Consider the following 7,500-nt stretch of genomic DNA (forward strand, 5'->3'; position numbering starts at 1 on the left):
CCCACTTGGGTCCAGCATAAAGGTGTCCTGCAAGGCCGCCCATATAATGCTTCATAAGGTGACATACCTATGCTGGTGTGAAAGCTGTTGTTGTAAGCAAACTCCACCAGTGGTAAGTGCTTCTCCCATGAATCACCCCAATCCAGAACACATGCCCTTAGCATATCTTCCAATGTCTGGATGGTCCTTTCTGACTGACCATCCGTTTGAGGATGATAGGATGTGCTCATATTCACCCTTGTTCCTAAGGCCTTTTGAAAGGCTCTCCAGAAATAAGAAGTGAACCTAGGGTCTCTGTCTGAGACTATACTAGCCGGCACTCCATGCAGCCTCACAATGTGATCTATGTAGATCTTTACAATCTCATCCACTCCATCACCTTTCTTGATGGGCAAAAAGTGTGCAGATTTGGTCAGGCGATCAACAATCACCCATACTGCATCCTTTTTGTTTCTGGTTGTGGGAAATCCAGTCACAAAGTCCATTGTGATGTGATCCCACTTCCATTCTGGTATGGGAAGGTTTTGTAGTAAACCACTTGGAACCTGATGTTCAGCCTTGACCAATTGACAAGTAGGACACTTGGCCACCCACTCGGCAATGTCAGCCTTCATCCGGATCCAATGGTAGTACCTTTTGATGTCTTTGTACATCTTGTTTAGTCCCGGGTGTACTGAGAACTTAGACTTATGAGCTTGACTCATAATCTCTTCCTTTAGTCCCCGGTCACCAGGTACACTAACCCTCCCATGTACCAAAATGGTACCATTACTTGTGACTTGATACTCAGTCTTGTCATTCTTTGCAACCTTTTGCAAGTTCTCATCCAAGCTTTGTGCTTGTTGTATTCTGGTAAGTAGATCGGCCTGGTTCACAGCCTCTAAACCCAAAGGCTCATCCTCACTTGCCATGGTGTCTAGATGTAGTGACCGAACCATCCCTTCCAGGATCTCTGCTTCCTTCTCAGCTGATACCTCAGCCCTACGCCTGCTTAAAGCATCTGCCACTAGATTGGCCTTGCCTGGGTGATAGGCAATGTCCAAATCATAGTCGGCCACAAACTCCATCCACCGCCTTTGTCTCAAATTCAACTCAGGTTGAGTGAAAATGTACTTCAGGCTCTTGTGGTCAGTGAGAATCTGGACTTTGGCACCATACAAATATGATCTCCATATCTTTAAGGCAAACACCACTGCGGCCATCTCTAGGTCGTGTGTTGGGTAGTTGCCCTCGTGCTTCCTGAGTTGCCTCGAGGCATATGCTATGACCTTCCCATTCTGTGTGAGCACACAGCCTAATCCAGTAATGGATGCATCCGTGTACACCACATAGGGTTGATCTTCCTCAGGTAACACCAAAACTGGTGCACTGGTCAGCATGTTCTTCAAGGCTTCAAAGCTCTTTTCACAAGCTTCTGACCAAATGAATCTGACATCCTTTCCAGTAAGTTGTGTCATAGGTTGTGCCACACTTGCAAACCCTTTGACATACTTTCTGTAGTATCCGGCCAAACCCAAGAAGCTTCTTACTTCTGTAGCATTCTTTGGTCTTGGCCACTCTTGTATACACTTGATCTTCTCCGGATCAACAGACACTCCTTCCTCAGACACCACATGTCCTAGGAAAACCAATGCTCTTCTGAGATGCCTCTCATGGTCTTCCCGGGTCTTAGAGTAAACTAGTATATCATCAATGAAGATGATTACAAATTCATCTAAGTACTCCCTGAAAATTCCATTCATCATCTTCATGAAGGCTGCTGGTGCATTAGTCAATCCGAATGGCATAACCACAAACTCATAGTGGCCATACCTAGTCCGGAAAGCTGTCTTCCTTACATCTTCTGATGCAATGGGGATTTGATGATAACCAGAAGCCAAATCAATCTTGGAGAACCATTTGGCTCCCTTTAGTTGATCTAGCAACTCATCAATCCGGGGCAATGGGTACTTATTCTTTATAGTCACCCTATTCAACCCCCTATAGTCTATGCACAACCTGAAGCTACCATCCTTCTTCTTGACAAAGAGGACTGGTGCACCCCAGGGTGATACACTTGGGCGTATGAACCCCTTTCCAACAACTCTTCAAGTTGTTTCTTTAGCTCAGCCATCTCGGCTGGAGCCATGCGGTATGGGCTCTTTGACATTGGGGCCGTCCCTGGTTCCAGTTCTATTATGAATGGGTCTGACCTATCAGGGGGAATGCCCTGTAGCGACCTAAACACATCATCAAACTCACTGACCAGCGGTATCCCGTCCGGGCCACCATCCCCTACGACCTCCTTAGTGGTGATTGTGGCTATATAAGCTTCACAACCTTGTTCCAGCATCCTTGCCGCACGGACTGCTGATAACACTAAGCATCCAGAGGCCGGATTAATACCTTGGTACCTGATCGGGGGTCCACACCCACTCTCAAACTGCACCCTTCCTCGATGACAGTCTAAGGTGGCCCGATTCTTGCCAAGCCAGTCCATACCTAGGATCACCTCGTGATTCTTAAGGCGGACCACAATCAGATCCACCGGCATTGCCTTACTATGGATCATTACTGGGATGTCTTTGACTAGACCTAGTGGGTGCATCATTTGCCCACCGGCTGCACTCACCAAGCCAAGATCATCCCTAGTTCCCATTTGGAACATACCTTTTCCAATCATATCTGGACTCACAAAACTATGTGTAGCTCCAGTATCAAATAATACATGTGTTTCCACACCACCAATACATAAGGTCCCTACATAAGACCTTATCTAAGTATCTAGTCCATCCTAGATTCCATACCATGCCATTCTAATAAATTGAAAAATTTAACAGAATGGGTTTTAGAATTATACCAGTGATCGCCTTGAAGGGTCCGGACTCATCCGCATCCCTTGAAAGCTCATAGACACGAGGTGCTGAAGTTTGGCCTTGCTTGTTGTCTGGCCGGTTGCTCTCCGTACGGCCCTTGCCTTGTCCAGTCTGCAACTGGGGACAATCCACACGGAAATGACCTTTCTTACCACATTGGTGACAAGTTCTGGCCTCACTGGTCGAGCCTTGCCCACGGTTCCTATCCGGACCAGGACAATCCCGAGCTGAGTGATCCATCTTGCCACAACGGGTACATGCTCCCATTGCCTTCCAGCACTCTCCTCCATGATGTTTGCCACACTTGGGACACTCTGGCCTACCACTTGAGGTTTTACCCACTTCAGCCGCATCCCTCTTTCTCTTCTTGTCACCACTCTGACCGGAAGACACCACCACACTCTTGAGCTTGTGCTTGTTCTCCTCAGCCAGATTGGTTTCCAGCATTGCCATCCTTTCCACCAACTCAGAGACTGTGTTGAAGGTACGGACTGAGCAATAAGTCTTAAGCTCAGGTCTCAAGCCCCTTATGAACCTGCGGACCTGAACCTTCTCATCCTCGAGTTCCTTACCCACATACCTCCTGAGCCGGTTGAACTCTTCCTCATACTCCCTTACTGACCGCTTGCCCTGAACCAAGTCCAGGAACTTAGCTTCCAAACGGTCCCATGCTTCTGCTGGAAAGTACTTGTGGTTGAACTCAACCTCAAAGTCAGAGAACTTCACAATGGAACCATTGGTGCGCTTGTCTAGGGACAGCCACCAGTTGTGTGCATCTCCCTCCAGGAAGTGCACTGCTATGTCTCTTTGGTACTCCTCAGGGCACCTTGTAGACCTGAAGTTCCTAGCCAATCGGTCCCTCCACTCATCTGCCTCCATGGGATCAGCACTTCCAGCAAAGTGTTTGGTTCCCAAACGGGTAATATGCTCAAGCACCTTCAGATAGTCAACCTTCTTGGTTGTTCCAACTGGTGGATCTAACTCAATAACCTCAGCAAGAGGCGCCACATATCCACCAGTCACACCAACACCAGGAGCTACCATTGGCGCTTGAGTAGTTTGACCCATGGAGGAATTCACAACTGGTGTGAACACTTGGGTCATAGCCAGCATCTGACTTCCCATTAACTTGATTGCATCAAGTATCTGCTTCATGGTTGGTTCAGCCATTGGTTCATCCGGTCCAATCCTCCCATCTCCTTGGATGTTTGGATTAGCCCGGTTACCAGTCTCTGAGGACTCAGCTTCACCTTCCTGATCATTCTCTTGCTGCCCACTTCCTGCTCCTAGCTGGTTTCCAGGCGCATTTAGTGGTTGCCCGGTCTCGTCCAACTGCCTATTCTCTCCACCCAGCTGAACCTCAGTCTGGTTCACTTGAGTTTCAGTCAGGATGGCCTCACTGGTCTGACCAGTAGGTGGAACTGACAGCAACACTGATGGATTAGGCACTGAGGCATCTCCAGCTGCGGACGCCCCTGTCCCATCCTTAGTCTTCCGAGACCTCTTCTTAGTTCCCTTAGGACATCAAAGACAAACACAAGGCAAAAGGTTAGATTAACATTTTTATTTGCAAACCTCAAGCAATATTATGTTAACCAGAACCCTAAACCTGCCATGAGACCCAGCCGGATGTGTGATGACCTGCCCTAACCACAGCCTAGAATCAAGCATGCTCTGATACCAACTTGTAAGACCCAAACCTGGATCCCATGATCCAACCAGTCCGCGGCCTTACCTAAACATCTAAGTGTACTTCAGCCGGTTAAGGTCCAATCTTTACTTAGTCATTTTTCAATCATTTGAGGTTCATGCAATAATAAAAACAATGCGGAAGCTTAAGGCAAACATCATCTTATATATATATGTCAAATGTGATCCATACATAGTATTCAAATCATAAGTTGCACAATAGGCTAAACATAAATCCAAGGTTTACAACATGAACTACATCACACATCCCACACGGCCAAGGTCTTCATGGCTCCTTAGCCTTACCACGGTCCCTGTCAGAACCTGAAATCAAAACCCACAGCACATATGCATAAGAATCATGACCGATATCCTAGCAAATACAAACCTAAGCATGGTTGGGACACTAAGTCCATTTCTGGCCGATTTGTGACCCATTGATTTACTCATCCAAAAACTAATTTAAACACATGATAAATCATGATAATTCATGATTAAGAGAATGGTCCAAGCGGATTTCCCAGAACCGGCCTTGATCATATTGATCTTGGCCATGAACAACCTAACCGGTTTCATGGTACCATCTCGAAATCAATCATATAAAATTATTCTATCACTTTGATAATTCATTATAAATCCCCACTAAGAGATATCAATCGCCAAATCCCAATAACTCCCACTGGAAGCATGAGATCGGTTCACACATGCTCAACCAAGGCCATGGAGAGATTACTCTGATCTAACCGAGCCTTGGTGGCGTGTTCATGAGTTTAGACTCATAAATAACTTCAGAATATGATGGAGAAGAGATATATTGACAGAATAAGAACAATAGATGCAACCATCCACTCATGGATCAAACGGCCAAACCACCCGGATGGATGATTCATGGCGGTTTGCACTTGGTTTGCATCTAGTACCTTAGGCGTGTGTTCGGAAGCCCCCACACTCTTCTCTGCGGTCTTCTCCTTTCCTCTGGTATCCATTTCCGATCAAGCTTCACTTGCCCACGGCTTAGAACCCACCGGAATCTCCTTTGCTTCACACGGACTGCCTTTGCGGTCACACTTCTCTTTTCTCTCTTTGATTCTGTAGAGATTTGGGCAGAGTTTCCCCTTGTGTTTCTGATGAGAAATGTCGAAGATGGGGAGGTTTATTTATAGGGAAGAGGATTGGAAACCGTCCGGACGTTGTGATTGGCCAAATGGCCAACGGACACCTTTTCGTCCCAAAACCGTCCCAAACCGTCCAACCGCATGCAACCGCCCCTTTCTTCATTTGTTCTCATCGATCTTAAGCTCAGCTGGTTGCCCACAAGCTCAGCTCACTTGCCCAAGCGAGTTAGACCCAACGGCCACTCCTAGCCAGCATCCGGTCCGTGACCATCACCCACGGACCGCATTAACCGGTCAAGGTTCCAACACTCCGTCCAGCTGAGTTGAGCTGAGTGACAGTTGCCTGAGCTGAGTGAGCTACTCCTCCAGCTCCTGTGAGCTGCCCAAGACTGTTTGAGCTCCCTACCAGCTTCACCGAGCTGATTGAGCTGCTTCCGGTCCATGTCCAGCTTCCGGATCACTCGTCCAGCTACCATTTCCTTCTTTTCTTCTTATTCTGGTCAAGTCTCAGCTTCCTGATGCACTTAACCCTAGATTAGACCATGATACGCTTGCCTTTAGGTCTTTTCAACCTGGCCAGCCCAACTCCCCGCACCATGGCCTGTCCGGATGCCTTAGTTAGAACTTGGGACATGACAGTTGGTCTGTAGTTGGCTGCGCGAGCAGGGAGCCTACAAACACTAGCTATCCAATTACCACTCATGCACCGAACGTTCAATTGCCCCACCACATCAATCTATCCAAACACTCTTCCGATGTAATCAGAAGAGCCGATGGAAGACGGATGAAACCAAGGCAAGTCCGTCAAAGCGCGAAAATTTCATATCAGGGGCAAAATCGTCCACCGGAAAAGTTGCCGGAAAAAGTTGCCGGAAAAGTCATCCAGACAGTCCGGCCATCGTACCGCATCAGTCCATGCTGCACCAAGCACTCGGACATTCCCATACCCACTCGGACATCCCACCCCTGGGTAGCCTCAGAAGAGTGCCTACCCCCTATATAACACTTAAGCTTTTTTTTCAGTCTTTCACCAGTAGACATTGATTCTGTTCCGGGAGTATTTTTGATGTAAAAAAAATAATACTTCGAATTTGAATCTGATTTTTTGCATGCTTCATATACATGGTTAGAGCTATTTTCTGGCAAATTTTCATAATTTTCTTTTGCTTCTAACCATGTCTTTTGCATGCTACAAGTGTCTGATCATTGTGGTCTAAACGGACGTCTATTGCAACTTTTGATTAACACTTGACATCTTAAACTCTTTATTGGTGTATTTGTGATGTTTCCTTTCAGAAAATTTCTTTCAAAAATATTTTTTTTTGAAAATTTTGACTTCTTGAGTTTTTGTGGGTGATCAGGACAGTCACGAACGTTCAGGACAGTCTGCGGGGTATTTTCACACCCTGACTGTCCCATCAGTACACCCAGCCGTGGGTGATCAGTGGGTGATCAGTACATGAGATTTTTTTTTTTTTTTTTTTTGCCTTCACGAACGTTCAGGACAGTCTACGGGGTATTTTCACACCCTGACTGTCCCATCAGTACACCCAGCCGTGGGTGATCAGTGGGTGATCAGTACATGAGAGTTTTTTTTTTTTTGCCTTCACGGACGTTCAGGACACAGTCTACGGGGTATTTTCAACACCCTGACTGTCCCATCAGTACACTTCGAATTTGAATCTGATTTTTTGCATGCTTCATATACATGGTTAGAGCTATTTTCTGGCAAATTTTCATAATTTTCTTTTTGCTTCTAACCATGTCTTTTGCATGCTACAAGTGTCTGATCATTGTGGTCTAAACGGACGTCTATTGCAACTTTTGATTAACACTTGACA

The sequence above is a fragment of the Raphanus sativus genome, unplaced genomic scaffold, assembly GCF_000801105.2.
Source record: "Raphanus sativus cultivar WK10039 unplaced genomic scaffold, ASM80110v3 Scaffold0211, whole genome shotgun sequence".
Lineage (NCBI taxonomy): Eukaryota > Viridiplantae > Streptophyta > Magnoliopsida > Brassicales > Brassicaceae > Raphanus > Raphanus sativus.